Here is a 9,607-nt window from a genome sequence, read left to right as displayed (position 1 = left end):
AAATACTTTAACTGCCCTTTAGTTTACTGATAATCAAATTAAAGCCAATCCAAGTACAAGATTTTTTTTATCTAGACTAAGGGAATGTATTAAATAAGGGACAAAATGCAGTGAAGTTATTGAAATGGCTGGTCGTCTCTAAGTGATATCTTACTAATCCTAAAAAATCTCTTTTAATTAAGTAGCTTTTTAATATAAAACATTTTTTAACCTGAAAATATTTAACTAAAATATTATTTTTAAAAGCAATAAAAAAGCTCTCCCAATTAAAGCCATCATTACTAACATAAGGCTAAGATGAGTTTCTTAGGCTTCGTAATTTGGGACGGCTTTCTTGGTGCATGCTTCTTAAATTAGGCAACTTTTTAATACAAAAATTAAAAATTTTATAATAGAAAGTTGTTTTAAGAAGCAGAAACAAAGCCGTTCCAAACGAAGCCTTGGTCTTCATTTGGGATGGCTTTCTTACTACTTCTTGAAGCAGCTTTCTAGTTCAAAAATTAAAAATTTTGAACTAGAAAGCTGCTTTAAGAAGCAGTAAGGAAGCCGTACCAAACGAAGCCTTAACCACCCTCAATGGTGAGAACTGAAAGCAGATGAAGGAAGACTAGACAGGAGGTGATAGTGGACAGATTAGCTGCTTTTCTCTGTACTACTAGGCTGCTTAACATAGGCTAGTAGAATGTTACTCATGCAAGTTGGTCTGCATAGCAAGCCTAATCGTCCAGTCAGTAGGTAACTATCAAAGTAGTGACATATTCCCTTCAAATTTTTTTGTCCAGTTTCTTCTCTTAATAATTAGATTCTTCACAGTTCTACTAAAATTTAACTCCTATATACCACCAAATATTTTTTTTGATCTATTAGCACTATTCAAAATAGATGGAGAGAGAGAGAGAGAAAGAGAGAGATAGAGAGAGAGAGAGAGAGAAAGAGAGAGAGACTTTAAAACCTTATTTGGCTGTCCATTACATCATTGTTCACTTATAAAGAACTTGTTTTAGACTTAGTTGGCACCCAATGTATTGCATTAGTTTAAACTACATAAACCTCATTTGATTAGTTTTTTGTTTGCTTAATGACATAATAAGCTGTTGTAAGAAAGGCACGTCCTATTTGAATGAAAAAATTAAACAGATCTTTTCAATAATTACACTAAAAAACTTTCTTCCTTCACAACAAGACAAAATAGTATAAAATAAAATAAGAAAGTCGGCCCGGCCCATTAGACAAAATTTTTTATTTTTTTATCACACCAAATAATTTCATAAATCATTAATATGAAATTCTTTGGAGATTTTAAAGTTTTTTTTAATCATTTTAATGTAAAAAAAAAAAAACCTTATTAAAAATAGAACTTACAATTCATTTAATTTGATGCACCAAAAAACTTAAAATATAATTTCAAAATGAAATAAAAATTAATTTAGAAAATCTCTCATAACATAGCTTACTATAAACCCCTATGCTTCATAAAATAATATTTTAACAAGTCTCTCTTGATAATATTCAATTAAAACAATCCCCTTCTCAAAACTCCTCCCATATTAAAAATATTGTATTAATCACAATCATGATTTTCTAGCTGAATATAAAATATTAAGTTTCTATAATGAGCTCTAATAAATAGGTCAATAATAGGAAAGGACAAGAAGGCCTTGTATTAATTACTCATAATATACCCCCTGCCGAGTCACTAGCCGCCACGTGTCTTAAAATTTTAAGTTATAAGATCAGAAAAATATACCATTAGTCATCAATTTGTATCAATTGCGCCAAATGGCTCGAATCTTATGAGTAACATAAATGAATAATTTAATAGGAATCATCATATATATAGATAAATAATATTGCTCTAACCTTAAAATATTTTTAAGAGCTTAAAAATAGCTATTTTTTATCATTTAGCGAAGGCTTGAAATCATGATCATTTTCTGCCACCCATCAATCAAAGATTCGTATTGATCAACTGAGTTGGTCTTATTAAATTTTACATAAATTATGATAATGATGTTAGGAAGATCGCTTTCATTCATTAAATATTATCATAAAATATATTTTAAGAAGTCTTACATTATAATTCCTAATTATTTAAGTCAATATGCAAAAAAAAAAAAATTCAGTTAAATGGTCTTTTCTCAATCAAAATTTTATAATGGTAATAAAATTAAATTATTTCAGATAACATAGAAATAATTATCACTGCTGAAAAAATATTCATATTTATATAAAAGAAATCTTTTGTATTATCAGTGTTTGTTAGGGAAAATGACAGATGTATCAATTTATTCATAGCTCTATTTGGACATGCATGTAGTTGAGAAGTTTTGTTTAAAGCAAGTAGACTTTTTTTTTTTTTTTAATTCTATCAAGATAGTTTTCAAATGGTATTATAAATTATTAAAGTGGAAATCATCAGGAAATATAAGGCTTCGTTTGGGTCAACTTTCTTATTGAGATTTAAAGCAGCTTTTTAGTACAAAAATTTCTTAAATTAAAAAATTTCTGTATTAAGAAGTTGCTTTAAAAAACAATAAAAAAGTCATTCCAATTGAAGTCTAAGGCTTCGTTTGGGACGGCTTTTCTACTGCTTTATAAAATGGAGTTTTAGAAAGCAATAAAAAAGCTATCCCAAACGAAGCCTAAATCTCTATCTTCTTATATATAAAAGGGTGGGAAACATATAATAGATAGAGAGAGAAAGAGGAGAAACAAGAGAAAGAGATAGAGTGAGAGATATAAATATCTATATAAAGAGATATAGGAGTGGGGCAAACATACATTATAGATATGTACATATATAGTCTTCTATTATTTGTTCCTCAACATCAAAGTATTCTATATGATTTTACCAATAAATAAATCTATTATCTAATATATATGAATTTTTGAGTTTATCTCTTTATAAATCTCCTTTTTTTTTTATAAGTTGATAGCACTTTCAATGTTTAAAATGTTTCATAAAATTTAAGAAGATAGCATTATGAGCCTTAAATTATATTAATGAATAATTAAAATTTGATTGTGTGTGTATAGAATATGCCATGAAAATAGCAATGATTGATTTCTAATTTAGAATTTGACCCTTAGATAATTATGCATAAGTCCTCATTTAGAATTGTATTGTATCTACAAATTGCAATTGAAATGACAAAACAATCTATTTTAGCCTAAAAACTTCTCCAAATTCTATTTCTATTTTCTTGTCCATTTTTTTAGTTAGATGATCTATTTTCCTTAGTTTCTATTAAATTGGTATTAGAGCTTTGCTATGGATAAGAATAACCTTAAACGATTAAAATTTTCTTAACTCAACAATGTTGATTATGAAGACATTTATGAAATTGTGATGAAGGCTATATAGAACCATTATAATATAAGGGATGCTTCAAGAGTATCAAAGAAATGACTAAAAGAACTTGTATTTTATGAATCAACATAAGATTGTTAGAGCTACCACCATCAAGAAAGTATGGGAGATTATCCAAAATCCTGATAAAATAGCCAAGAAGGTGAATTTATAGCCTTATGTAAGAGCGGTCTAGAATAGGAGTGTCAATTTAGATTAATGAATAAAGTTTAATTATTGTATGAATTTGACTTGAACCAAAATTGCTTGATTGAACCCAACCTATTTATTATATGAGTTAGAACATTTGATCCGAACCCAACTTGACACAAATCCAATTAAGCTAAATTAGCCCATTTATTAAAGGGGTATAATGTCAAACCTAAGATTAAATCAACTTATACTTGATTATCCAGAACTTGACACTTGTGGCCTTTTTTATTATATAGTTCATATGTTTATTTTGTATCAATACAATTTAATTCATCCAAATATGACTCATTGAGGCAAAAGAGGGTTGTCGACTATTCAAAGAATTGATGCATTTTAGACCAAAAAATTAGACGGGCAATTTTTTAGTTGTTTTAGTTGATTTCAAGTATTTGGTTTAACTTAAAACCAACATGAATATTACATGGGTTGACATTTTAGACTTGAACTCAACCGATATATATTTGGGTCAACTTGAACTCGAATTTATTATGTTTCGTATGTGTCAAGTAACATGTTAGGTAATTTATTGACACCCCTAGTTTGAAAATGTTTGATTGTTTTAGAAGAATATTAGCTATCATTAATATACTAATGCATATGAGTTTTTCGAAGACATTTAAGAAATTCAAAAAAACTATAAACTTGTTGGATAAAAAATTTATTATACTATGATGCTACTGAAAAATCAAAGAATTCGAAAGCAAACACAATCCACAAGCTTATGGACTCATTACATTCCTATGAATAAAGAAAAAAAGACAAGCACCATTCAGAAAAAGTTCTTCAAATGAAGTTTTCATTAAAAGCAAGTGGCTAAAGGAAATTCAAAAAATAAATGAACTCAAATTTTGGTTGTGGATAATAGCTGAATTCAAGGTGTAAGATGTCAAATATCTAATCTATAATTATAAAAAAAGACCATTATTTTTTATATTGTTGGCAAAAAAAATCAAATCACAATGATAAGAATACAAATTTTATTAGAAAAACAAAAGCTTGGAGGAGGAGATTCTATTCTCTTATTAGCAAGTAAATGAGAAGAAATTAGCAACCAATCTTATATGGTATTTGAACACCAAAGCAATCATTATGTGTGGCTATAAAGAAATATTTATGGAGCTTTGACAAATTCTTGAATGAAAATGTCTATTTTCATGAACTTTCCATGATGACAATAAAGGATAAAGTTAGAAGTCAAGTTCAATTAAAGGATGAAACTCAACAATTTATATTCATTGTATTTTATGAATTTGTCCATTTAAGCTAATCCATGCCAACCTTTGTGGACCCAAAACTCACTATTTTTATTGATGATTATAACATGAATTTGTCACTTTATCTATTAAAGTCAAAATCATTGCATTTTCGATCTTGAAATGATTCAAAGCTAAAGTGCATAATCAAAGTTATTATGATCCTATCATGAAGGAGAATTCACATCTAAAATTTTTGTAGACTATTGGCAAAGAGCATGGCGTTTGATGAATTTTCATAACATCATCATATTCACCATAATAAGATGACATTATGGAAAGAAAAAAAATTAAACCATTATTGATAAGATTTGTAGTATATTAAAGAGCAAGAACTTTGCCAAAATGCTTTGGATTAAAGATGTCAATTTTGTTATCCAACTTTTTCAATAAATGAGCTTAAAGGACATAATTGGGCAAGTAGAATGGATCAAGGGGAAGCCAAAATGTCTTTCGATTGAACGTTTTTAATTGTCTTGTCTATATACCCATTCCATTTCATAATGTCAAGTTTATCTTCATTATATAAAATGTATGGTCAAAAGCTTTCAAGGGAATCCTAATTTTCCAACAACAAAAAATTATGTAATCCAATAACAAGAAAGCCATAAGAGATTTGAGTTGGGAAATTTGATGAAGATAAATTTTAAAATGGGCAAAATAATAAAAATATTTATTTATTTGAAGAAGAAGAAGAAGATCAATCAAGCAACAAGCAAGATCTTATACCACCACTCTCTCTTACAACTATGGAGGAGATTTTATGGAATCAATGAACTAGAATTTTACAAGAGATCTATGAGGTAACTTACAAATAAGTTGAATCTTTTTTATCTTCTTGATAATCCAAAATTGTTTTGTTATGAAGAAACCATGAAAGATAAAATATGGAGAAAATTCATGGATGAGGATGATAAATCTATTAAAATAAATTAGAAATGTGATGTCATTACCCTTTGAAATGTCTTGAAACCCTTTAAATGAAGTGAATTTTCAAAATAAAGAAGATTTTCAATAGAGAAGTGAAAAAAATACCAAAAAAGACTGGTGGCTTAAGATTTAAAGCAGCAAGCTAACATCAATTGTGATGTCTTTGCTCATATTGCATTTATTAAAACCTAGTGAAAGAAAGCATTTTCAAATGACTGTATTATAGCTGAAAATGAATGGAAGAATTTCATATGAATGTCAACTTTGCCATCTTGATTAGTTTTCTTAAAGGAGTGTATATGGAATAATCTATGGGTTATATAAAGAAAGCAAGAGTGTAAAGAAAAACTCAGGAAGTTATGAATGAGTTATATTGCCTAAATAAAATGCCAAGAGTATGGAATAGATGAGCTGATTTTATTTCAAAACTAATGGTTTTATACAATATCCTTAAGAGCATGATCTAGACATAAAAGAAAATTATGGATATATTGTAAAACCCCTTAAGTAAAAGAAGTTAAACCCTTAAACAACGAAGCACCTTTTAGTGAAATGGTTAAAATTTCATTAAGAAACTCTGTAGTCAAGCATGTTCATCCCGTATAAATCCTACGAAGTTACACTAACATAACAAAATCATGAGGCCCGTAGGCCAAAGCGGACAATATCTCGATAGTTAAGAATTTTGGCTGTTAGAAATGGTATCGAAGCAATACCTTAACCGTAAGATGGAAACTAGTGCCATACAAAACAAAGCCATGGAAGCCGCCTCTTGAACCTTGTATGAGATAAAGTGATACGTGGCGAGAGTCATCACTTGAACTTGTAGGGTCCACCTCTAGAATATTATATGCCTAGTGGCTGATTCTAGGATAAGAATATTGATGAGGACATAAGTTATTTAAGTAAGAGAGATTGTGAAATATTTTAAGTAAAATAAGCTAAATTTTAAACATCAATGAACCTTTTAGTGTAATGGTTGGAATTTCATTAAGAAACTCTACAGTTAAGCATGCTCATTCTGAAGAAATCCTAGGATGTGTGACTTCTTGAGAAGTTACATTAACAAGATAAAACTGTGAGGCCCTTAGACCAAAGTGGATAATATATCGATAGTTAAGAGTTTGGGTTGTTATATATATCTTATTAGTTTCATTATATGTTGATGATCTTAATTATATGAAGTAAAGCTCATTCTCACTTGAGATTTTGAGGTAAACAAGGGACTTATAACTTTCTCTACTTTGAAGTAAAACTAGTAAAAGAAGAATTTTGTGTCACAATAAGCAAATGCAAATGAAGTTCTCCAAAAGTTCAAGTTAGATGCTTGTAATTCATTTAGCACCCCTTATTGATTGTCTAGTGAAGATATATATTACAATATAATGAAGGTGAACTAGTGGATCCTACTTTTCATGAAAGCTTAATTGGAAGCATAAGATACTTGGCATTCATGTCCAAATATTCTTTATGGACTTGAACTGGCTAACTAATTAATGGAAGAGCTAAAGGAAACACATTTAAAAGCTTATTAGAGTATTCTTCGTTATATTTGAGGCACTGTCTTCAATAAACTCTTATATACTTTTAAAATAAATTTCAACTTTATGATTTTTTTTTTCAAATAGTGAAATATATATGGTTAAGAAGATTGCTCAAGGAAATATGTATCCCTCAATTTGAAGCTACCAATATTAAAATTAATAACAATGCAATAATCACATTAGCTAAGAATTTAGTTCATCATGAAGGAGTAATAACATCATCATCTAATATCATTTCATTTGAGAGCATGTGAAGGGAAATTAAGTAGGTCATATCAATGTGAAGACAAATATCAAGTAATGGATATCTTCACCATATCACTTACAGTGGAGTCATTTCCTAAACTTAAGGATCTTATTAAAATGAATGATTGAAGACATGTAGTATTTTTCCATTAGATCAAAATGACTTGAATATATATTTTAATAGTCATATAAGAGCATTACATTAATTAAATATATATTTAGATAAATATATTTAAAGCAAACAGACACTTGAGAGCATTATAATTATTTCTTAATTGGAATTAAACCTGTGGATATTACTTTATATGAATTTCACTCTCAATCATTCCCTTAATTTTGTTCATACTTGTAAGAGAAGATGGCAACTTAAAATCAATTGAGAATTATTTAGATTTTGTAAGGACTACAATTAAATATGATGATACCTCAAAAGATTTGAAAATATTCCACATAATTTATTTGTTTATAAATGATTTTATCATTATTTTTATATGAGAATGTATTTTTTATATTAAGATATCCTAATATAAAAATTTATCATGACTATAAGACATCGACTCCAAATAATAAAATTAGCATATGATAAGTCTAGCTAGTAAAGCGAGCGATTTACTTGTCTTAACTACAAATGATGTCATACAAAGAATCAAAGAAGAAAAATAAAACAATAGGGGAGATAAGATTTTTTGTGAAAATCTAGAAAAAAAAAAAAAACTTGGAGACTTGGCTAGTTGAAATAGCATTCACTAGTAGCATGTGTGAGATATAAAAGGTTGCCCATCCACAATCTCAAAGAATTCATTAATACAAAGCATACATATGATAGTTATTGTCATAATCTTTGATGTTGGTGATATATGTGGTGGAATGCTAGGGCAATCCTCATCATAATGTGAAGGAAGTAAGATTTTGAATATAGCAGATAAAGCAACACCAAAAGATCACATAGTTAAGGAAGAACTTAAGACAACACTATTTTATAGGTAGAGACCGTAAAACATGAATGTAATGATAAGGCATCACAAGAAGGTCATGGATGCCAATAAATATGGTCATGTTTGTCTCTCTCAGAGATGCGGATAAGATTATCTAAAGGAAGTGCTAAGTGATGTAAGAAAGAATTGATGACCAATTGAGGAAATCAGATTAATTTTATCCAAGAAGTGAAAATGGACAAGCTTGAAGGAGATGATAGATAACATAAGTATGTTTTAAAGACCACTAGAAGTGATTAGATTGGTCCGTCCTTTGTAATGCATGGACATGATATGATATAAATGACATGGTAGAGCAAGACAAGAAGTTTATGGAGATCATTAGAGGTTTCTCCTAGAGTTAGAGATGAAATGAGTTGAAGACAATGACTTAGAGTTAGAGGATGACTTCATGCAGTTGGGATAGTATTCCTTCTAAAAGAAAGAGAGACGGGTTGATTGAGAGTTGGCATGCAAGTTAGAGTTGATAAGCAACTTCGAATTAGTAGGGGATTGGAGTCAACATATATACTAGAGTTAGTATGTAATTTGAAGTTGATGGGCAACCTAAAGTTGTTGTATAATTATAATTAGAAGTGGACCCAAAGTCATTGAGTCACTAGTAGACGTTGAGAATAGGAGATGTTTGTGGTATTCCTTATGGAAAGAGAAAATATTGGGTTTTTGAACTCGATGACGAATTGTTATAAGTAGTTTGGATTACTATAGATATAGAATGATGGATTGCGTGATCAAGAAATCATGTGTAATGTTGGGTGATGCTTAACAAAAAGGTATAGGTCTTGAATATATTGGGATATTAAAAAAAAATTAGCAATCTCGTCATCCATATATACTCATGATTACTCCGTAATAAGGTCCTTAAATATCATATTCATAAAATGCTAGTATGTTGCTTCAACATTCATCAATTTAAAGGGCGTAAATTTATAGCAAAATTTTCCCTTACTAGTGTAAAAGGATGTGGCTTAATCAAATAGATGCATCTCGATTTGATTAAGCATATGTCTATGAAGCTGATCATTTAGTGTTCTAAGGTGGTGTCAATAATTTGTTTGATTAAAGAAAGAGGAAATT

Source organism: Dendrobium catenatum, unplaced genomic scaffold (genome assembly GCF_001605985.2).
Source record: "Dendrobium catenatum unplaced genomic scaffold, ASM160598v2 fragScaff_scaffold_943, whole genome shotgun sequence".
Classification (NCBI taxonomy): Eukaryota; Viridiplantae; Streptophyta; class Magnoliopsida; order Asparagales; family Orchidaceae; genus Dendrobium; species Dendrobium catenatum.
Note: the sequence above shows the minus strand (reverse complement) of the source record.